Here is a 25,014-nt window from a genome sequence, read left to right as displayed (position 1 = left end):
CTATTCCCCCATAGTTTCCCTTTTTCTTCTTCTTCAGTCCCCCCTTTATTTCTTTCTCTCTATACCATCCTCCTCCCAATACTCTGGGATCAAGGATGATCTAGGCATCACATTTACTAAATTATATTTTCCCATCCAGTTATCCTATTTATCACTGAGTGAGATAAGTGAGACTATCCTATGTTTGAATTCTTCTGGTTTACTTCATTCAATATGATTATCTTTCAGCTCCAACTGTTTGAAACAAGCTACATGATTTCATCTTTTCTTGCAGCTGCATAGTAGTCCATTGTGTAGATACACCACATCTTTACAATCTGTTCATATATTAGTGAACACTTAGAGTGATTACATATCATTGCTACTGTACTAAGTGATGTAGTGTGTATATGTGTGTATATGTATATGTGTATATGTAGTGTGTATTGGTGTGTATATGGCCTTTTGAAGGAACGTTTTTCTGTTCTGGGGGTAAATGCTCAACAGCGAAATTACTGGTTCGTATGGCAGCTCAATTCTAAGTTAATTGAGAATTCTCCACACTGATTTCCACAGAGGTTGAACCAGACAACATTTCTACCAGTAATGGACAAGAGGCCCCTTTTCTCCACATCCCTGCCAACATTATTTTTCCACTATATATATATATATATATATATATATATATATATATTGCTTTTGGGTCACACCCGGCGATGCACAGGGGTTACTCCTGGCTCTGGACTCAGGAATTATTCCTGGAAGTGCTCAGGGGACCATATGGGATGCTGGGAATCAAACCCGGGTCAACCACGTGCAAAGCAAATGCCCTACCCACTGTGCTATCGCTACAGCCCCTACACTATATTTGATATATAGCATTCTCACTGGTGTAAAATAATATCTCATTGTTGTCTTTATCTGGATTTCCCTTATGATAAATGAATGCACTCAAATTCTTTTGAATTACCTCTCCAACTCCAAGTCACTTATCCTTATTTCCAAAGCACACTATGTTCTCTTCAATTTTAGTGTCCCTTCTACTAGAATCAAGTCCCCTACCCCAACCATATAGCAGCATTCTTTATTCAACACCCTTTTCATTTTGCATCCATGTCAAGTGCCACCTACTTCGTGAAACTTTTTCAGCATGGAATAGCAACAATTATATCTATTTATATAGTGTTTATGCCAGATACTGAGCTAAATAATTTTCAGTCTTTATGTGTTTGGCAAATTCTCTAAGTTTTTGGTTTTGGAATCTGTAAATGCTTAAAACTCATTGAGGACTTCAAAGAATGTCTAACTTTTATCTGCCAGTATTAACCTTATTAGATGTTAAAACAGAAATAAAAACTTTTATCAATTAATTAAAATAAAAAGATCAAAACCATTACATTATCATGTTAATAACGTATTTCCATGATAAATAATTATGTTTTACAAAATGAGAAAAGTTGTGAATAGAACATTATTTTTGCAAATATTTTCAATATCTAGATTAATATAAGATAGCTGATGGTCATAGCTTCTTCTGCATTAAATCTATTGCTATAAATGTCATGCATTATACAAAACATATGCCCTATCTCTGAAGTAAACACTATGACCCCAATTCTTGATATATTTCTGAAATTTTTTTTTCACTTTTTGGGTCACACCCAGCGATGCTCAGGCATTACTCCTGTCTTTGCACTCAGGAACCACTCCTGGTGGTGCTCAGGGGACCATATGGGATGTTGGGAATTGAACCCGGGTCGGCCGCATGCAAGGTAAACGCCCTGCCCATTGTGCTATCACTCCAGCCCTTATGAAAATATTTTTGACTTCACATATCTCCAGGCATCTGTGAACACACCTTGAGGACTACAACTGCCCATCAGTTACCTCTCAGATGAACCTTGAGCCACCCAATTCTCTTCTGTGTGTTGTTCTCTAAAGACACAACTGAATGGTCCCTAGAGACACTGAAATGGCAGTTGCTTCTCCCTACTTAGGGTCAGACAATCTGATAAACTGCAGAATTCTCCTAACAACACATACAACTATTCCTTCAAGTTTCTGGAAGACTCTGGATCTCTGTTCCTATCATTTTGCTCACCTATTAGTTGCTGTTTTGAGACCCTTCACTGGTTTTCTCTTAACTGGCTCACTTTTTTGTTATTCTGTGTTATACACTCTTATCTTTTTTTTTCCAGTGCAACTTTAAATTGTTCTCCAGTGTTCCCTTCTTGATTGCGTTCCATTCTATGACAGCTTTTAGGGAGAGTTTTCCTTAGCTGACTTTTTAGTAAGTGGTTTGCTGAGATTCTGATTTTCATCTGATATTAATTCTCCACGAGGGAAAAAAGGATGTGCTCTCTACTGTTTTTTCAATATTATTTTAAATTGTTAAATCACAGAAGCCATCTGTCAGAGGCTGCCGTTATTTCAGGAGACTCTTTACTTTCCCTTGGTGACGAGTTGTGACTTCATAACTAGAGAACATTACAGCCCATCATGGATTTCTTCTTAGTTCTCTTTTCTCCACTGGGTCCACTCTGGGTCTGCCTTAAGGCAACTCAACTTCCCTGGCATCTGATTTTACCTAGTTTGAAAGCAAGTCTTATTTTCTCAACGACCTCTGAAACATAGTTGATAAAGCTAATGTCCAATCCTCCAAAACACATGAGGGCAGGCACGCGTACGCACACACACACAAACAAAAGCACTCACACATAAAGCACTCTCATGCACATGCATGCAATTGCACATGTACACGAATATGCTCCTCTGAGATTAATTTTTTCATTTAGATGAACTTTCCTATGCTGGTTAATTAAAATGCAAGAATTCCTTATTTGAAATGAATGATTGGTCTTTGTGTGGTCTGTGACCCTCCTGAGATGTGCCTGTTTAATAATTTATTGTATGTCTACTATGTGATGGTATCCATGACTATTCCTTATCCTGGTCAGGTGTTACCAATAGAAAGGAGTAACTGACATTTTAACAGATGAGAAAAAGCAGGGCTAAAAAGCTGGAATAAAAAAAGCTGGAATGAATCTGAATAAAGATTAAACCTGGCTTCTGGGGAGATAGCTTGGGGGTGGGTCTGAGCTCAGGCTTCACATGAGGGAGCCCAGGATTTGATCACTGGTATTTCACAGTCCCTTGAGTACTGCTGGGAGCAAACCCCAAGCTCCAAGCCAGCAGTAGCGTGGAGCACTGCCAGATATGATTTAAAAACCACTCCCTTTCCCCATAAAAGGAAAAAAACACAAGCTTGGTAAAGTAGCCACAAGAGAAGAATAGTGGGAATTATTGATTAAAAATTATGTTGGGGATAGAACAAACTTTAAGAATGTGATCATTTACTATCTGAGAAAATCATGGATGATTTTTAGTATTTCAATGACCTCAGCTGAGATCTTCTTTAGGAAGATTAACCTCATCCAAATCTGAATTTATGACGGACTTTATGTTGTTGCCAGTAATTTAAAAATTCTTTGCTTAGAATTCTTTATTCAACCTGCGCCTACGCTCTGGGCAGAATTCTTTTTTGTTTTTAAATACTTCAGTGAAAATTCAGAAGGCCATGTGGAAAAAAAACATAATGAAATAAATCACATACAAATATAAGATAATTATGTACAAGCTAGGGAAGAAAGAGCACAGTGGGTCATGATGAACTTTATTGAGCAGAATGTGAGTAGTCAGTGCTCAAATTGAAAAGAAAGAAACAGCAACCAAAGCACCATCAACAACAAGAAACAAAAGCTTTAAAAATCTGAGGGACACAGACGAGGGTTATAGAAACAGTACTTTAAGACTTTCTGATTCCTTTGTTTTGAAAGAGCAGAAGAGGAACTTTAAAGGAGATGGAAGAAAACCGTGACATTTACTGCTAGGTTAAATTGAGAATGAAATGTATAGTCCATACCTTGTTTTGGTATATCAGTCTAGACAGACAATTCAGGCAAGCTCTGAAAGTAAAGAAATGTAAACAACCTCTTACCAGTGGTTTGTCAGCTTATTTATTTATCTCCTAGATTCCATTCTCCTGCCTCCTCTGCTGAATTGGTCCCTAAATTCTATAAAAGGTTTTCCTGAATCAATACACTTTCCCTAATTTCCACAGATAGGGTCACAGTGTTAGTTACATTCGAAGTCCCCTTGCCTCTGCATCATGTTTCTTGCTTTTTCACTTAGTTTCTTTAATTCAAGTTTAATTCAAGTTTCAGTATGCCTCCAGACTGAGCCTCTCATCCCTTGCTTATAAGCTTTTGGTGGTTCTTTATCTACAGGATACTACAAAATTCACTTAGCTTTACACAATTTGATGCAAAAAAAATCCCCAAAGGGGTTTCCTTAGATTCATAAGTTAAGGGACAACTAAGGAGCTATGCCTGGAATAAGGAAAAATAAACCTCTTGAAACAAATCCACTAGCAGTGTCTTCCTCCTGATGTCAGACCCATCATTCTTGCCTCTCTCTCTCTCTCTCTCTCTCTCTCTCTCTCTCTCTCTCTCTCTTTCTCTCTCTCTCTCTCTGTCTCTGTGTGTGTGTGGGGGGGGGGGCTGAGTGGTAACGAGTACCTTATGTTTGTCCTCAACATAAGAGTAGATGAGAAAAGGGTATCTACTTGTCTTTGTCTTATTTGAATATATGTGATTCTTCCTCCCAGGAAGCTTCCCAATTACAATCTTTACAACCATAGCATATCTCATTTTCAAAGAGTGCAATCTTTATACCCTATTCCCTCCTTCCCCCATTAAGTTTCTCTAGCAAAACTTATTTCATTTCTCAGCTTGGAGAAAGAACGGTGACTCTTAAAATCAGAGGTAATGAAAAGCAGGGGAGAATCTAACAATAGACATCAACTTGGAGCTGATTTTTTACTACGCTGAAGGCCTTTCATACTGATCACCCAGACTTTCACCAGTCTCATGTCTACTTTCACTTCATCTCCTCACCTCTTCACAATCCTAACACACCCTAGACTCCAGTCACACTGAAGTTTCAACATTCCTCAGATAAACTAGGCCTTTGAATAAGACTGTATGCATGTTGTTCCATCTGCTTAGAATACCATTACCAATACCAATACCATTACTTCTTTATTTATCAGTATATTCCTATCTTATTTTAAAACCCCACACAATTTTTCCATTCTCTGATGCAGTCTAATTATGCAAAACATTCCTGACTACTCCGCATAGAATAAATAATTATTTTCCTTTAGGTTCCCAAAACATTTTTCACACCCTTATTATAGTAATATTCTTACTATGGCAGAATACTGCCTGGGTTTAAGTTCTGACTCTGCTACTTAGAAGTCCTATAAAATTGAGTCAATTATTTCACCTACTATTGGCTCAGCTTTCTCTTCTATAAAGTAGAATAAATCAGGTATTACTTTTAATTTCATTAGAACAGAGCCAAAAAAACTGTAATGTAATAAACATTAGACATTAAGAGCTTTTCTCATGGAATACATATAAAATATACTTGTACTATTATTAGATTATAATTCATCACTATTATTAAAAATTGTTACATTTTACTAAGTTGCAGTCTTATCTCTCTAGCTGGCTTATAAGTATTCAGAGTCTAGGATATTGGCATTACCATCTTTCTTAAATGCATATGGTCTCATAGACATTTGATACAGGTATATTATAGTACAAAAAGCAAAAAAGTCTCAGATACTTGGAATTGAATTATCACTTTGTTCTTCGTTGTTTTTAACTGACTGAAATATTGTTCCCTAGTTCTCTGGATCTTTTTTCACATCTGTAAAGTGGGAATGATAATAAAGGTACCTACTTATTGAGGCTGGAGCGATAGCACAGCGGGTAGGGAGTTCGCCTTACTCACGGCCAACATGGCCTCGATTCCTCCGCCCCTCTCGGAGAGCCCGGCAAGCTACCGAGAGTATTCGATATGCCAGACACAGTAACAACAAAGTCTCCAATGGAGACGTTACTGGGCCCGCTCGAGCAAATCGACGATCAACGGGAGGGCCTTTACCTTTACCTTTACCTTACTTATTGAGGATGCTTAAGCCAAACCAGTAAGGTTAGAACAAAGAAAGCATAATGAATAGTAAACATTCCCTAAATGGTTGCTACCAACTGTATGTCCCAATTCCTTTAGCTTAATAAATAATTGCACTTGAATGAATGAACCTTGCTCTATACCAAAACTTTGGAATCTAGGGAATCCAGGCAGTCTAAATAACTTCCTTTACTACTATCACTGTCACCGTCCTCCCATTGTTCATTGATTTGCTCGAGCGAACCTAGTAATGTCTCCATTGTGAGACTTGTTGTTACTGTGTTTGGCATATCGAATATGTCACGTGTAGCTAACCAGGCTTTGCCGTGGGGGTGAGATACTCTTGGTAGCTTGCCGGGTTCTCCAAGAGGGGCGCTGGGATCGAACCTGGCTTGGCTGGCCTGCGGCTTGCATGGAAAATGCCCTACCGCCGTGCTATTGCAAACAAACGTATGGTCACAAATTCAAATCCTCGGGTGATGCTCAAGTTTCTTTCTCTCTCTCTCTCTCTCTCTCTCTCTCTCTCTCTCTCTCTCTCTCTCTCTCTTTCTCTCTCTCTCTCAGCCTGAAATATGTATATTTCCTTTTACTGTCCCTTTCTCCCATCGTTGTTACCATCATTGTCAAGGTCACACACTGTCATGCTGCTTGCACACTAGGTTGCTTTATCAGGGCTCACACATATTTGGCTGCAGTACTAGGAATCACATGTGCAGAAGTGCTCACACTAAGCCAAGAATGTTCAGATTCACACATGCAAAACAGGTGTGGTATCACCAAATCACATCCCTGGATCCTATATCCTTCAGTCATAATCTTAGAAACATTTTGGATATTCTTATTTTAAAGTATTAATTTAAAAGGCAGCTAAATTAAATGGCGTATTAATTTGCATTGTAACAAAAATACAGAAGGGCTGGAGAGGTGACCACTGAATAGGCGGAGGGAGGGAACATTTTTGTGTGTGGGAAGCCCACACTTGATTCCTGCACTGCCTGATCTTTCAGTACCACTGGGAGTAGCTCTGAGCACTTCCTGTTCCTGAGGCCTCCCCCAAAGCCCCCGAATACAGATAGGATCCTTTACTACAAGGAATCAAAAGGAATATGTGAATCATCTCCTTTCTATTTCACGAGTCACTCTCAACTGGGGCATCATCCTCTGGAAAAAAAAAAAGCGGATGTGGCCAGGCAAATACCTGCAACATGTTTTCTTTAAAGATGACCAGACCACCTCCCCATACTCTCCATAGAATTTACCAGACACTGTCACTAAATACTAGATACAAGTTCTCTTTCTGTGATAGGAATGAGAAAGAGTTGCAAAATAACCAGAAAGCTAGAGTATCTTTCCTTACATTTGCTAAATAACTTTCACTATACTCATTTCTGTTATATACTGAGTTTGTACAATGCTCTCCATTATAGTTCCAGAAAAATAATAGAGAAATGGCAAGCACTGGTTATTTATGGTCTAATAAAGTGCTGTATGGAACACTCTAAATTCAGATGGCCAGACCAGAATCCCAATGCTACCAATGCTATATAATGACTGTGAGATATCAGACTAAACATGTAATGTTTACATAGCTCTATTTTCCCATCTCTCAGGCAGTGTCTCTTCCATCAGGGATCAACAAGCTGGAGTGCATTTTTTGCACGTGGGAGGTTAAGGTTTGATCTCCAGAACTGCATGATTGCCTAAGTATTTTTGTAAGTGACCCTTACAAGCACAAGCACTGAATTAGTAGTAGTCTCTGAACACTGCAGGGTCTGAACTCATAAAAGAAAATGAAATAAAATAACCATCTTTCTAGGGATTTTTGTGAGCTTTAAGTGAGTTCATCTGGAACACCTAGAAGAATGTCACACAGTAGGTGCTATGTAAAAATAAAGATTATTTTACTCTTGAGACATAATTCATTGAGACATAATTCACATAATACGATAACACAGCGGGTAGGGCGTTCGCCTTACAAGCGGCCAACATGGCCGACCCAAGTTCGATTCCTCCGCCCCTCTCGGAGAGCCCGGCAAGCTACCGAGAGTATTTGATATGCCAGACACAGTAACAACAAAGTCTCCAATGGAGACGTTACTGGGTCCGCTCGAGCAAATCGACGATCAACGGGAGGGCCTTTACCTTTACCTTTACCTTTATGTACCAATTCAGGGGCCAAAGAGACAGTACTGTGAGTAGGGCACGTTCCTTGCATGTGGCTAACCTGGGTTTGATCCCCAGCACCATATAAGGTTCCCTGAGCCATGCCAGGAGTGATCCCTGAGCACAGAGCCAGAAGTAATGCCAAAGTGTAGCCCCCAAAGAAAAAGGCCCCACCATTTAAAGTGTACAATTCATCAGTTTTTAGTATATACATACATAGAGTTGTGCAATTACCACTACAGTCTAATTTGTGATATTTTAATCACTTTAAAAGGATTCCTGTAACCATTAGTACACATTTCCATCCCTGCCTCCCTCAACAAGTCATAGGCTATTTCCTATAAAACTGCCACTTTTAGAACTTTCATGATGACGCTGTTTTGTGACTAGCTTTTATTTTTTTTAATTTTATTGAATCACTGTGAGATAGTTACAAGCTTTCATGTTTGGGTTACAATCACACAATATCAAACACCCATACCTCCACCAGTGCACATTCCCCACCACCAATATCCCTGGTATACCCCCATTTCCCACCTTCCCCCTGCCTTTATGGCAGACAATATTCCCCATACTCTCTCTCTACTTTTGGGCATTATGGTTTGCAATGCAGATACTGAGAGGTTATCATATCAAAGTCCATTATCTACTTTCAGCACACATCTCCCATCCTGACTGGTTCCTCAAGCCATCGTTTTCTTAGTGATCCCTTCTCTATTCCAGCTGCTTCTCCCCTTTGCTCATGATGCAGGCTTCCAGCTATGGAGAAATCTTCCTGTCCCATGTATCTACTATCCTTAGGTGTTAGCCTCATGTTATGTTGAAAGCCTCTTCAGCAAGCGGTGCTGGGAAAACTGGATAGCTACCTGCAAAAAATGAACTCTGACTCCTGTCTAATACCAGACACAAAAGTTAGATTAAAGTTGATTTGGTATGCCAAACACAGTAACAAGTCTCACAATGTTACTGGGCCCGCTCGAGCAAATTGATGAACAATGGGAGGACCGTAACCGTGAAAGACCTCAATATTAGACATGAACCCATAATCCACATAGAGGAAATTGTAGGCAGAACTCTTCATGACATTGAAGCTAAAAGCATCTTTAAGGATGAAACAGCACTAACCATGCAAGTAGAAGCAAACATAAACAAATGGGACTACATCAAACTAAGAAGCTTCTGCACATCAAAAGAAACAGTGACCAACATACAGAAAGAGCCCACAGAATTGGGAAAGAATATTTACCCAATACCCATCAGATAAGAGATTAGTATCCAGGATATACAAGACACTAGTAGAATTGTACAAGGAAAAAACTAGCTTTTTCTCTTTCAGAGTGTTTTTCAGGTGTATTAATGTTGTAGCATATATCAGTACTTCATTGCTTTTAAGACAGAATAATATACCTCTACGTTGGTAAGCCACATTTTGTTTATCTGTTCATACATTCACTGATATTGGAGTTGTTTACCCATCTTTTGGCTAATGTGAATAATGAAACTATGAACTTTCATTTGTATAACTTTGTGTGAAGAAAAACTTTCGGTTCTCTTAGACATATACTTGAAGTAGAATTGCTGTATGTATTAACTATTAACTCTATCTTTCATAGTTTGAGTAATTGTTAAACTTTTCCACAGCAGTGACATCACTTTACATCCCCACTAGTGACGGCAATAAGAATTCCAATGTTTTCACATCTTTGTCAACACTTGTTGTTTTTGTACATTTTTATTATAGTAATTGTGGAGGTGTGAATCACATTTCCTTGTGATTTTGATTTGTAGGTGTCTGATGACTAGTTGAGCCTCTTTACTTAACTATTGACCTCATGACTACCTTCTTTGGAGAAACACCTATTCAAACCCTTTGTCAAGTTTAAATTAGGTTTACTTTGGTGATCAGAAAGACAGTATAGTGAGTAGGGCAGTTGCCTTGCATTCTGTCAACATAGGTTAGATCTCTGGCTCCCCATAAAGTTTTTCCAAGCCCTGCCTAGGGAGACCCCTGAACACAGTGCCAGGAGTAAGTCCTGAGCACTGCTGAGTACAGCCCCAAATTCAAATCAATAAGGTTGTCTTTTTATTATTAAAGTTGTAAAGTTTATTATTAAAGTCATTATTTGTTCACTCTGGGTACAAAACTCATGTAATCTATGTTTGTAGACAAGTTTATATTGTGTGTTATAGATTTACTTTCTTGAAGCTATTGCTATTAATCAGCAATGTTTGTCCTTTATTTTCTTTTTATTTTTTTCTTTGCCTTTTGGGCTACACCCAGTGATGCTCAGGGGTTGCTTCTGGCTCTGAATTCAGGAATAACTCCTGGCAGTTCTTGAGGAACCATATGGGATGCCAGGGACAGAACCCAGGTTGGTTGTGTGCAAGGCAAACACCCTATTCACTGTACTATCACTCCAGCTCAATTCGTGTTTTCTTATGGTGATGAATACAGGTATCAGTCAAATGCTATAATCCCCTGCCCCGCCCCCCGTCCCCAAGCACATATTGTTTTGGAGAAGGTGAGAGCTAAAACCCCTACTTTTGTTGCTACTTTTCTTTAAAATTTAATTTCAAATTTAATTTTAATAGTCTTTTAATAGTCAACTCAGTACCATATAAAAAAGACTATGATGTGGATGTGGTCTTTATTACTGAAGGTTTCTAACTTAGAAGATGGAAACATGTGGAAACTTAAATAGTAACACATCTAATAGCAGTTGAAGAACACAATAGAAAAGATGCCACAAGACATTCTGTGATTAATTGCCAAATGAATTGCATGGAAAATCATCCCTTTGAGAACTAAAAGGAGAAAGAAAAAAATGAGGGTTGGGGTGGTCAGGGGGAACTCTAAGGAAGAGAGATCTAAGCAGCCTATAATTGATTGCAAATGTGTTTGTGTATTACTAAACAAAGACATGAGAAAAAAAATATTAATTGTGTTTGAAGTGAGGCAACTTAATTATTAAACTGATACCACCTCAGCATTTCAGCCTCAGCAAAAATTCTCACAGTTTCATCTTCCCTATGAAGACTTATGTGAACTTTATCTGGTCCTGAGGTTAACAAGACATATTTTGTTTGGCCCATTAAAAATCTGCAAAAATGTGTAATATGAAAATTTCACAATAAATTATTTATTTTTGTTTCTTCAGAAAAATCAAAAGACCCGATACCCTAGGTTGAAACATTTATCATCATGCTTGAATATCACTGCAGTTTTGTATAGACACTTCTCATTTGAGACCTGGAATTAGAGTCTTCAGACAGAAAACTTTCTTAACAGTGTATTTGTTTCCCTGCCCTGCCCTTGGACATGTATGGTATTATTTCCTTTAACTTTCAGGATATAAGTAAGACATCATAGAGTTTATGACTTGTTCAAGATCACAGAACCATTAAGTGGAAGAGGAAGAACTAGAATTTCTGCTTCTCAGTTCAGTGTTCTTTCAACAATGTCTTTCCATTCTATAGGCATGTATTGTTTAGTAGCATTCTTTTGGAACTTTTTGTTTGCTGCTGAATGTTGAACAATTTTTGAAATGATACTTGTCTTTCTTTTGAACTATTTTGTAGCATCTCGGAATTCAACATTTTCAAATAATGTTCTATCAATGAGAGAATGAAGCAAATTGCTTTGCTTTAGTAGCCACTCATTGAATATTTGGGGTCATATTGATCAATAGGCTTGTGAAGAGCTCACTGTATAATCTTCCCTCAAAACTTGTCTGTATTAAAATGGACTTACTGTACAGAGATTAGAATGTCTGGTACCTTTAAGAAGTCTCATATTCAGAGTTACTTCAGAGGGCAACGTTCTGGCAAGGATAGTCTGACTAAAGAGTAATCTGTACATATTTCACGCAAAACTTTTTATCCTAAATTGAGTATTATATAAAAGGAGAGAATCTATCATTTGTTATTCAAAGTAACCATCTTTTGAATGAGTCATTGTGCAAGCACATATACTGGTCTATGGAACTTAACTTTATTTTGAGTGTTTTCTGAGTGATAAAAGGAAAGATGAAAATAATAGTAAGTGTAGAAGAAATGATTTAATGTCTTGCTTTAAAAGAACAGGGTTCTTAAGCCTAAGAGTGAATCAGAATATCCTGAAGGGCTTGTTAAAATAGAGTGCTGTGTCTCACCCCATACTTTCTGATTGATTAGTTCTGCATTAGTGAGGTCCAAGAATTTGTGTTTCCAATATGTTTTCAGATAATAGTTATGTAGTCCAGGGATCATACTTTGAGAACCAATACCTTACAAAATAGTTGTCTCTAAAAGAGCATATAGAGAGATCTTCGCAACATTGAGCAATCTGAAGTAAAACAAAACAAAATTAGATTATGCGGCAAATCATTTAATGTATTCTGTGAGTAAGGCACAAACTCTCCAGGAAGCCAAAACTGTTTGATTCCAGTATCAGAGGCACTTTCTTAAACTGTGCCCAAAGAATAGCAAGAACAGTTTAATCCATGTTCTTGATTTATTTTACAAGTGCCTCCCAAATTACCAACTACAGATCCTTCAAGATGTTAACAGGAATTCAGTGGTATATGGAAAGAAAAAGGATCTATAGTCAAATGAGGATGGAATCTTTTAGCTAAATCAAATTGCAAGACTCCTCAGAGACTTTAAAATGCTAATATGCCCTAGGAATCTGCATGGAAAGATAGAATCAGCACCGTTCCTATTGATCAAGAGACTTTTCTTAATACTTTAATTAGTTTTAAATAAAATTAGTTTTCTGTAGAACATAGGTTGAGAAACATTCGATTTAAGTCAAGTGCCAAAATGTATTAACAATAGACAAGGTTGACAGTGACAGTGGAAATGGTGATAAATGAGGAATCAAAAGTTCTAGAATCTTGTTATGTTTCTGCAGTTTAGTTATTCATTAAGTTTACTTGTTCTCTGGAAGATGAGAATGACTGAAACTTATAAGTTCTTTACTAATGGTGACAGTCAAATAATTTTGGGGATATAAAAAAACATACTATGAGACTAGTATCCAAGAACAAAAGAAACAGGGGCCAGGAGCACTAATCCACAGTTGGAAGCCTGTGACAAGTATGTGAAACCAAGTGCAGTTAGGATAGAGAAGGGGCAATGATGACAATAATAACAAGAAATGATCACTCTGGGAAAGAACTGAGTGTGTAAAGTATATGATAATCTGTACCTGTATTGAAAACCATAATGCTCAAAAGGAGAGCATGAGCGAGAGAGAGAGGAAAGAGAGAGAAAGAAAATGTACCTGTAATAGAAGCAGGTGGGTGGGGGGCGAGGCAGGAGAGAAATTGAGACACTTGTGGTAGGAAATGTGCACTGGTGAGGATGGGTATTAGAACACTGCATGACTGAAAACCAATCGTGAACAACTTTGTAACAGTGTATATTACAGTATTTCAATTAAAAAAGTGGTGGCAGTCAGTGCCACCCCGCCCAACTTATTTTTTAGCTTTTTGCGTCACACCTGGCGATGCTCAGGGGATACTCCTAGTTCTGCACTCAGGAGTCACTCCTGCCAGTGTGCAGGGGACCATATGGGGTGCTGGGGATAAAACCTACAACTGCTACAAAGTCAATATTCAAAGCTAGAAGGATGAGAAACTTTATGCTGAGAGGTTCTTAGAAAAGGAAGGAGAGCCCAAGCAATAGCACAGTGGGTATGGCATTTTCCTTGCACTTGGCCAACCCGGGTTTGATTCCCAGCATCCCATATGGTCACCTACCACCACCAGGAGTAATTACTGAGTGCAGAGCCAGGAGTAACCACTGTGCATTGCTGGGTGTGACCCAAAAAGCAAAAAAAAAAGGGGGGGGGGAGAAAAGGAAGAAGGGAGGAAGGAAAGAGGATGGAAAGAAGGGAGGATAGGAAGAAGAGGCGGAGGAAGGAAGGGGGAAAGAAATGAAGGAAGGGAGGGAGGAAAATGGAGGAAGGAATGAAGTGAGGAGGAATGAGGGAAGGAGGAAGGAAGTGAGGAAGAGAGGGAAGGACTAAGGAAGGAGAGAGGAAGGAGAAAGGAAGTAGGGCAAGAGGAAAGAAGATAAGGACAGGTTATTGCAGACCTTGATTTCAACTAAAATGAATTGGCTAAGAGGTATAGACACAATCTGTGTTTATTTGATCCCTGACCCTTTTTTTTCAAAGACACCTAATAAACTTGTTTGCTCAGGTCACAGCATCAAAATTGTGTCTGTCAAACAAATTTGTTACTTTTTTATTCCAGTTGAGCAAAATAAAATAAACCCAATGGGAAAATAAGTTGTATAAGACAGGGTGATACAATATGACTATAACGATATATAGATAAATACATATCCATATTAAACTATTATTTAAAGGTATTTAACATTAAATGAATACTTGGTAAGATACTATGAAGTGTATAAATATATGCAACATAGAATCCATTTTCTTATAAATACATGAGAAACCTTTGTATTCAGTTTTTTAACTACATGTGGCAGTACCTGGGGGTCCTGCTTACAAAATATGCACTCCAGTCCTTTGAGATATCCCCTGACACTCATGTGAAACCTAAAAAAAATGCAAGGATCAACTTCCATTTAAAAAATGAAGCAGAATAGGGACCATAGTGTTAGTATAGTAGGTAGGCATTTGCCTTGCAAGCGGTTGATGTGGTTTTTATCCCCAGCTCCCCATATGGTCCACCTAGCCCTCCCAAAAGTGATCCCTGAATGCAGTGTAAGTGTAAGCACTGAGCACCGCTGGATTGTGGTCTCAAAACAAAACAAAAAAACCCACACTGGAATAGTGACTAGACTGGACGTGAGACAGGGACATTGGTGGAGGGTCATGGGCATTTGAGTGATGTTTATTATAGTAATTTGGTACATCAATACTTTATACTTTGGTAATAATGCAACTTTGTAACCAAAACTACTATAAAACTGAAGAATGTATATAAACTGAAATTTAGAAAACCTAAAATCTGTGTTTACAATAGATCGATATTACTTTCATTTCAAAGTTAGAAAATATTCACTTGCATGAAAAAATATTCTGACAACTGATTACCATTTGATTGCTAGAGGAGTGACCATGAGATCAGCATTGTTTTTAACTAAAACATTTGAGGACTAAAACTTAATAAATATCTTTTTCATTTCCTGTATATGTTGAAGTTAGGTGGACTGAATACTCTCAAAAGTATCAGGGAACTCCTTCACCAATGTAGACCCTAAAATTTCAGAACTGAATAGAAATAGTGCTTGCTCTCATACATTGCAACAGAAATGGCATTGTTGAATTCTGTTGCTCATACTTCAGAATGGCTGAATCTTATTGACTAAAATTTTCTGGTCGCTCCAGTGAAGCAGCTTATTAATCCAATCAAATTACCTCAATCAAGTCAAGAAGGTGAAATAGATTTTCTCAGATTTTTTACCAGAATAATTTTCAGGAAAGAAGCTTCCTGAGTCTTCTTTATAAACCCGTAGTCTAGTATGCCTCTCTTTGCCAGGGCTATTGAAACTTGTTTATTCTTTATCCAGCCTCAGTGGTGAGCAGCAGCTGGTTACCACTCTCTTATGTTCACTTCTTGCTAACTGGAACATGGTTATTCAGAGGAGAATGAACTAAAAAGGAGATTGGGTTACTCTCAAGTGGAGAGTAGAGGGAATCATTATAAAGTTCTTTCTCTGTCCATTTCTTCCACATTTTAAGTTACTTAACATTGATCAATACTTTCAAAATGTGTGCTGAAAATTCGGCTCTTTTGTGTGGCTTTCCTGTGTTTCTATGGGGCTGTTCTGGGTTTTATTTTATAGTATAAAATCCTCATTCTTGGTTTTCTGCACATTCTGTACCCACACACTATGCTGTGAGTGTCCATTGACGCCATCGAGGGCTATAGTTGACTACCATATTAAAAGTACATGTAACTGCCACATGGGCTTTGGACTGCTAAATTTATAGACAAGTCACTGTTCCCCAGCCATTATGTTCAGTTGTACCATTCCAGTCTATAGTGAACATAGATTAATAAATGCTGACTTTGACTAAATGGTTCTCAGAATAGTGATGTAATATCAATGCTTTCTCTTTCCCTTTCAATGTTTGATTTTTTAATTTTTTGGTTCATACCCAGTGGTGCTCGGAATTACTCCTGGCTCTGCCCTCAGGATCACTCCTGGAGGACTTAGGGGACCGTACTGGGTGCTGGGAATTAAATCTGGGTTGGATGCATGTAAGGTAAATATCCTACTCACTGCACTATTATTCCAACACTCAACTTTTTAAAACAGTAAGTATAAATTTCTACACATTATGGCAGATTTCCACTACTCATTTCCTTCCATCCCCTTTCTGCTGTTGATGTTTTTGCAACAATGGGTCACATACACTTGGTTTTTGTGCTCGTATATTGGGTGGTGGTACTTGCAAGGGTTGTTTTCCTTTAGCTGTGGTGCTGTCATACAGTATCACCAGGGGTCACACCCCTTAGCTATGATGCTCAAACACCTGGCTGTGGTCCCAGCAATCCTTTGTGCCACCAGAGATCACAAACATCAGAGCTTCTAGGACTGTGCTTGGTATATGCTGTGGCATGGGGCGGCAGGGGTGGGGGTGTCAACTCATAAAGCAGGCCCTTTTAATCATGGAGCCACCTCTTATCCCCAACTCTTAATATAACATTTCCATGTAGAAAAGCTGAAGATTCCTTTGCTTGAACTACAGCTCCATATAGGGGCAGAATGATTTCAGGAATGTCTTCTGCCACAAATTTTTCTTTGTCCTACCCTTTCCATTTTTAACTCGTCATTGCATTCATATATTCTCTCATGAAAGAGGCATCCAAGTTGTTTAGTGAGAATCTATCTATTTACACAAGGCTATAACATGTGGATGAAAGAGAAATATTTCCTTTTTTTTCCTTAAATTTTTATTAGTGAAACACCATGAGGTACAGTTGTAGACTTACAAATTTTTGTGCTTGGTTTTCAGTTATACAATGATCGAATGAATACCCATCCCTCCACCAGTGCCCATTCTCACCACCACTGATCCCAGTATTCCTCCCACACCCCATCCCCCCATCCCACTCTACCTCTGTGGCAGGGTATTCCCTTTTGTTATCTCTATCCTTTTGAGTGCTGTGGTTTGCAAAAGAGACATTGAGTAGCAATCATGTTCGGTCTATAGTCTACTCTCATCACACATCTCCCATCCTGAGAGGAACCTCCCAACACCCTGTATTTGGTGCTCCCTTCTCTATCTGAGCTGCCTTTTCCCCTAGCGTGTACGGCTGGTCTCAAAGCCATGGAGTAATCCTCCTGGTACTTATCTTGGCTATTCTTGGGTGCTAGTCTCCTATTTTGTTACTTTATAAAAATATGGAATGCTTCACTAATTTGCGTGTCATCCTTGCACAGGGGCCATGCTAATCTTCTCTGTATTGTTCCAATTTTAGTATATGTGCTGCCGAAGCGAGCACGAGAAATATTTCTGACCCTCTCACATCAATTATCCAGGTGTTGACAAATAGTACATTTGCCAAACAGCCCTAGTGATTGAACATTATGACTTCCTTTTTTTTCATTCATTCATATATCTTTGAATCATGCAGGAAAGACTATAGTTAGGGAGGCTTGGGCCTCACCTGGCAATGTTCAGACCTGACTTCTGGATCAGTACTCAATGACTGCTCCTGGCAGGGCTCAGGTAATGGGAATCAAACCTGGATCACTCACATGCAAGACCTTATTCACTATACTATCTTTCCAGCCACATGATTAACATTGATCCATGATTTGTCAAAGAATGAAAAATAGAAAAATTGTTGATTCTCAGATGCAGCCTTATTATCAGTGAATTCTGTTCAATGAGAAAACTGATAATGGTTCACTTAGAAAAACCAAAATATAGTATTAAGATAAAGTTCCCATGGGAGTGTTTGTAATATTCTCAGGAATCACAGATGAGTGTATTATGATCTTTTCTTGTAAGACAAGAATGACAAATGAAGTTATATTGATTAGTGATGTAAAAATGCATGTCCAAAAATGTTTGGCATCACATTAAATATCAGGCAATTATTCATGTACTGACTTTGAGTGTAAGTGGAAGGAAATAGGTTATGGTGCTATGGTACAGAATCAAAAATGAAGTGAACAATTGAAGAGCTCCAACATATTTTAAGAAGCTAAAACCATACACGAATCCATTCATACGTTTTGTGCAAGTTTGCCTTTTAGACTGCGTATAGCAAAAAAAAAAAAAATACAGCCAGAATATATATGTACCTAGAATGTACAGAGGTACTCAGGAGTTGCAGCAAAGTGACTCAAATGGTGTAACAATCTGAGGTATGCGCCCTTTCAATTGTTATCACTCTAATCATACTTCTAATGTTTTCTTTGCCATTCTTTATTTATTTTAGTTTGAGGGCCATACCCTGCAGTACTCAGGGCTTATTCCTGACTCCACGCTCAGGAATCTTTCCTATTGTATCCCAAGGACCATATCAGATACTGGGAATTGAGTCCAGGTCAGGTGTGTGCAAGGCAAGCACCCTACTGCTCTGCCCCCATCCTTTGCCTTTAGAAGTCACGGACATGCCAAAAACTACCAAAATCTCCACATCTTGTAGGCACTGAGAAAATTGCAGGTAATTTTGAAATAAGTCAAATAAATTACTGGACATCCGTTTAGTGTCATTTTGGTCCCTCTGGAAAATTGTATAGTTCCAGTGTTTCACATCCCTTTGTCCCTTCACTTTAGAATTCCCTCACTGATTATAAATGTGTACTATTTACAGTTCTCCCTTTGCCTTGATTGTGATCTTCCTGGTCACTTCATTGATTAGCTTCATTGATTGATTACCCTCTACATGTGGTAATTTAAAACACACTATTCTTATGAATTCACACTGCTCTTGGAAAAGGCATTTCAAGGAATCAGCTCTCCTCTCTTCATACCCACCGCTCCCACTCCCACTCCCTACTCTGGCCTGATTGTTACTTGCCACAACATTACATTCAGAGACAGTGGGGAGCCAATGGCAAGAATGTTGTTTGGAGAAAGAGGAGTTCTGTTGTCTCTTGCCAGCTTTTGTGCCTATAGTGAGCTATGGTGGATGACCTACTTCACCTCTCCAAGCATCTGTATCTTCCCTGCATCTGCACACTGAACCACAAAGACTGCTTCTGTGACATTTTGTTTAACTTACAGGGAGAGTGGGCTACCTCTCTCTATATCCAGTCAGCATTGGCAGAACAGTGGGGAACTGTGTAATTTATTCAACTGGTGGGAGCTGGCTGTCCACTGTCCCAGAGGCTTGCTTCCAAATCCTGAGCTAGTGACTGAAGCTTCTGAATCTAAGACCTGCAAGACCAAAGAGCCTGTTCAATTTATGGTAATTTCTAGATAACTGTTGGAATCTTAGCAGCAAGGAGTATGGAGTATGGATTGCTTGAGGATAGGGACTTTATTGGAATTAATGTGAAACCTTTGGCTTGGGGTTTTATGTAAAATCCTAAAAAGTTTGTAGGCCAGACCTAGAAAATTTGTAGTCCAGAGAGTTGCTCCTTATCTAAGGATTCTGTATTGTCTGGAGCTTAGTAGGAAGGAATATCTGACCTTCAGCCTCAGGCCCAAGCTAAATAGGAGCTCTGGGCCTGGTTTATCAGCCTGTAATTCAGAGATGCCTTGATTCTTATCTGTCCTCTCACTCCGAGCAGAAGATGGAGTTTTCTTCCTTTCTTCTCTGTCAGTATGATCAGTGTTTAGGTATGGAGGATTCCTGTGGACTCTAATACTATCAAAGAATTTAACATACAATTCCTTATTAACCCTCACTCAGTCCTGTGCAAGGAATACCATTTTGTTATGATTTTACAAGCAACAGAAGTTCAGAGCATGGATATGACACACTCAGGGTTATCTCGACAGGGATTTGGTGAAACCAGGATCTAACACAGTTCTGTCACTTTTGAAATCGCCACTGTTCTCACATGTGTTCAATGACTATGCAGGTTTCAAAGTGAGATGCAGGGAAATGGAGGAGAGAACAATTGGCTTAGAAATCATGACCATCCTAAAGAAGCTCTGATTCTGCTAAAATTAAGGTTTCGGTGCCTCAGGATTCCTGACCATCCCAAAGAAGCTCTGGGTTCTGCTTAAAAGAAGGTTTTGGTGGGCCTACAGGAGTTGCTCTGTAGGATGGCATTGTAGTCCATCCCAGATTCCAGAGGTCCTACATCCAGCCTCCTAGGACAGCTGCAAAGACAACAAAAGGGGAGCTCCAGTGTCTTAGGAAGGACTTGCTCCTGCCTCCAAGTATCACAGGAGAAGTTTCATTGGCTTCCAAGCAGAAAGGATCTTTAGCATAGGGTTGGGCAGATAGAACAAGGATCAATAGCCTGCCTGAGTTTGATCCCTGGCACTGAAGCATGACTCCCCCCATCATCCTGTGTTGTAGTCCTGTAGGCCCCTGAGTACAACTGGAAGTGAGCTCCGGGTTCCCTGAGCACTATTCAGGAGTCCTCAGAAAAATCACATGGCAGTTTAGAAGGATCATGGAGTGAGCTTAGGGGAATGAAGAATAGACTTTGCATGGCTAAGGCTCACATTCCATCCCTGGCACTGCATGGTCCCCTTGTACCAGTAGAAACCCATGAATATGGCTGGGTGTTGACCCCAAGCCAAAAACCTTAAAAGGTAAAGGTAAAGGCCCTCCCGTTGATCGTCGATTTGCTCGAGCGGGTCCAGTAACGTCTCCATTGGAGACTTTGCTGTTACTGTGTCTGGCATATCGAATACTCTCGGTAGCTTGCCAGGCTCTCCGAGAGGGGCGGAGGAATCGAACTCGGGTCGGCCATGTTGGCCACGTGTAAGGCGAACACCCTACCCGCTGTGCTATCGCTCAGCCCCAAAAGGTAAAGGCCCTCCCGTTGATCATCGATTTGCTCGAGCAGGCCCAGTAACGTCTCCATTGGAGACTTTTGTTGTTACTGTATCTGGCATAGGGCGATCTGGCTGCGACATCTGTCACCCCATTGATCGCCAGGGTTGATTCGGCTGATCTGGCTGGCTAGGCGGGTGTCCCCTTCCTCCCTCACCGCTCCATGTGCATCCCTCCCGAAGCTGCGCGCTCGGTCGAAGAGGACGGCCTTCCCCAATAGAGACGAACCGGTCTTCGGTCGAGGGTATACGAGTAGCTGCGCTCCCCTGCTAGAACCTCCAAACAAGCCAAAAACCTTAAAGAGAAATAAAAGAATGCATAGATATGGGGCCGGAGCAATAGTACAGAGGGTAGGGTGTTTGCCTTGCATGCAGCTGACCCGAGTTCAATCCACTGCATCCCATATGGTCCCCCAAGCACCACCAGGAGTAATTCCTGAGTGCAGAGCCAGGATTAACCCCTGAGCATCGCTGGGTATGATCCAAAAAGCAGAAAAAAAAAGAATGCATAGATATAAGATGGAGCATTTGTCATTATTTTATTCCACTTCATATCTAAACTTTACTTCTGCCATTGGGACTTGTGACTGAGTCTTTTCTGTGTCTCCCAAAACTCCCCATCATTACTGACTCAAAACACGTAGTTTTTGACATCTATGATTGCTCCATGTTGCCTGAGAAAGCATTGTCAAGGCAGGCCTGATTCCAAAGGGAATCAAAACTTATTTTGATAATATGTGAACACATACAAAAGCATAGGAGTCCCTTATCACCTAGATTCCATAGCTATCAAGTAGAGGGTTTTTTGTTTCATTTTGTTTTGTTTGGTCACATCCAGTGATGCTCAGGACTTACTCCTGGCTTGGTGCTCAGGGATCGCTCATGGCAGCAGTGCCAAGGATTGCATGTGAAAGTTCCCTACACAGAGTACTATCTTTCTGGCCCCTCAGTACCTTTAAAAATGTAATATTTTAACTTTATTTATTATCCCTTGTCTTTTATCTTTGGTCTTAATTTTTTGTTTTTGTTTTTGTTTTGAGGCCAGGCCCTGATGTGCCCAGGGATTACTCCTTGTTTTGCACTCGTAGATTACGCGTGGCAGTGCTTGAGGGACCAAACTGTGGTGCCAGGATGCCACATACGAGACAAATACTTTACCTGCTATATTTTTGCTCTGGCCCACCTCAGTCTTAATTTTTTTTTTTTTGCTTTTTGGGTCACACCTGGCGATGCACAGGGGTTACTCCTGGCTCTGCACTCAGGAGTTACTCCTGGCGGTGCTCAGAGGACCATATGGGATGCTGGGAATCGAACCCGGGTCGGCCGTGTGCAAGGCAAACGCCCTACCCGCTGTGCTATCACTCCAGCCCCAGTCTTAATTTTTTAAGAAAATTACAGGCACTATATAATTGATCTCCACAAATGCCATTGTGCATGCATCTTAAGAAATTGGGGAAATTTTCATATTCAAGGGCAATATTGCTTTCATTGTTCATAAGAAGAGTAATTTCTAAGAGCATTTTTAAAAAACTCTATGTTCTTAAGCACTTAGATATGGTTCCTCAGTTTAGTTTTCTGGCCCTAACAGGAAGTGTTTCTCAGGTAGCTGCTCTTGTACTTCAGCTGAGGTGAAATTGCAGTTTGATGTGCCCTGAATACTCACATGTGCTCTTTTACGTAAGCCTCTTCCTGTTTTTCAAGGTTATCCAATAAAGCAGTGACTGATAAATGAGACTTAAACACTGTGGCTGAGTCTATGCAGGCCCACATGCAGTTTATAAAGGGACTTCCATTTGCAGGACAGATGAGTGTGATTTCTGTTCCTATGGAAGTACTTGCCACTTAACCAGAAACAAAAGCTTTCCATGAAAGGGTCTGATACTGGTGTGCAGGTATTCTCTTCTCAGTCTTCTTGGAATGCAACCACCACCTAGAGGCTGATTTGCCACACTGCTGGGCTTGTCTCCTTTCTGAATTCCTCCACCACTCTCTAGAGTCTTCATCTCTCTCTTTTTTTGTTCTGTTTCTAATTTAAAATTTTTTAAATTTAATTAAAAATTTTCATTTTAATTTTTATGTTTTATTTTAAATTTACAATGATCTTCACAATGGGTTTTATAAATATAACGTTCCAACACCATACTCTCTACCAGAATTTCTGCTTCTCTCCACTACTGTTTCAGTGTCTTAGGGTTTTCCTCCCCCACTCCTTGTCCTTTCATTGAGTCTATGGTAATCTCAGTTCTGTTTACCAGTTATTAGGTTCTGTGTTATTCCCATATTATATACCTTTATACCCTACCTAAAAGAGTGCATTCTGTATCTGTCACCTGTCTTAATAGACCTTTTTATTTCATAGCAAAGGAGAATATGTTCAGAGCACCCATGAACTCTGGCATACCACTGAGACAGGACAAACATGAGAACCTGCAAAGCTCATTCTGCTGCTTTTCTGTTCTTGCTTTCTTCTCAGTATGGAGACTTCTTGTGTCTGGGATGTTATGAGCTTGACATCTATTTCTCATTTTTTCAGCCTCTCTTATTCTCCTGCTATTCCATCTAGATATCCCAGGTAAGTCTCTTTAGACCTTACATTCCAACCTTAAAACTGGCTACTGACAAGAGGAAAGTCAGTGGCTGTTGGTTAAGAGAAAATTAATCAGTCAGATTTAACTGGCTTCAACTGGGACAATATAAAAGAGCAAAAGAATCCAGTTCAGGGAATTGGTTATCCTATTGACATGCCAGGCAGAGGACAATAAGGCCACCTAGTGATGAACCATGAGGAACTCCTATGCTGGCACCTAGGGACCTGGACAAGCAGTACTAGAGCATAAGAGAGAGTCAATGCTGGAGCCATCACATGAGGCAGAGATGGAGGGAGAAAACCACCTGGAGTTTCTCTTCCTACCAATTTCTGCCATCTTATGCATCAGAGACAAGAAATGACCTGACAGGTTCAGCTTGTCTCCTGCCCTCTACTTCCCCCACATGCTGCAGTTCAGAGGAGAAACATAAAGAATAAATATGGGAGTGAACAGGCCTGGAACCAGGCTTAATATCTGTACTCTTACTCCTTCCCTGAAATGTGTTTGTCTAGCTTCAGTTTTATCTGGAAACAGTGCTTTTACCCAAAACTGATCTGAAAACGACTTTTTGTAGTATGAGAATTGTAAGGGGTAAGTGGGGTGAAGAGCATGAACCTATCTTTGAGTATCTACCTGCAAGTCTTACCTGATTCTACCCAGTTCTCTTATTTCATCTCCCCCTGCCTGAACCCATTCCCCACCTCCTACACACATCCTCAGAGTCCAACAAAGATAGGCAGGCTATTTTGATTTCTGGCAGACTGTGACACATTTATTGGCTCTCAGGGTTGTATAAACCCAATCTTCTTGCCGGCAGGCTTGGCAGCAAGGCAATGAACTACAAATGCTGTCAGGCAGGGGAACCTGCTGCCCTAACAGTCCATAAAACATACCTGCCAATTGCTTTGGTATTCAATAAATGTGATTATGAGGTGAGCATAAAGGCCTGGAATGGGAGAAAGAAAGGCAGAAACCTTTTCCAGACCTATATATTTTTTCATTTTATTTTTATTCTTGGGAGGATCTCCAAAACAGTGCTGGGGGATCTTGAGGCCCCTTCTTGAGATTCTTAGCACAGGTTGGAAGGTCCAGGGTTGTGGTGTTGTTTGGGTCCTGTGGTGCCAGAATCCCTGGGCACCCGGTGGTTCTTAGGGCCTCCACAGCTACACCTGGTGGTGCTTGGAGAACCATGTGGGGCGGGGGATTGAACAAGGCGACCATGTGTTAGGCAAGCACCCTTAATTAACTCTTTGACATCTTGATTTTATTTTTTCAATGTTTATTTTCCTTGATTTATGATTGGTTTAC

General features: G+C 39.8%; 1 protein-coding gene and 1 non-coding gene across 2 annotated transcripts in view; one reads left to right on the top strand and one right to left on the bottom strand.

Moving 5' to 3' along the window:
* TMEM164 (transmembrane protein 164) overlaps window positions 1–25,014 on the top strand; it is a 544,838-nt gene that overhangs the window by 455,458 nt on the left and 64,366 nt on the right. The window lies entirely within an intron of this gene.
* Window positions 17,545–17,651, bottom strand: LOC130034340 (U6 spliceosomal RNA). The gene has a single exon (XR_008794106.1). It is a non-coding gene; the product is annotated as a U6 spliceosomal RNA (small nuclear RNA).

Source organism: Sorex fumeus, unplaced genomic scaffold, assembly GCF_029834395.1.
Source record: "Sorex fumeus unplaced genomic scaffold, SorFum_2.1 ptg000058l, whole genome shotgun sequence".
Taxonomy (NCBI): domain Eukaryota; kingdom Metazoa; phylum Chordata; class Mammalia; order Eulipotyphla; family Soricidae; genus Sorex; species Sorex fumeus.
This window is presented reverse-complemented; position numbering and strand designations above follow the sequence as displayed.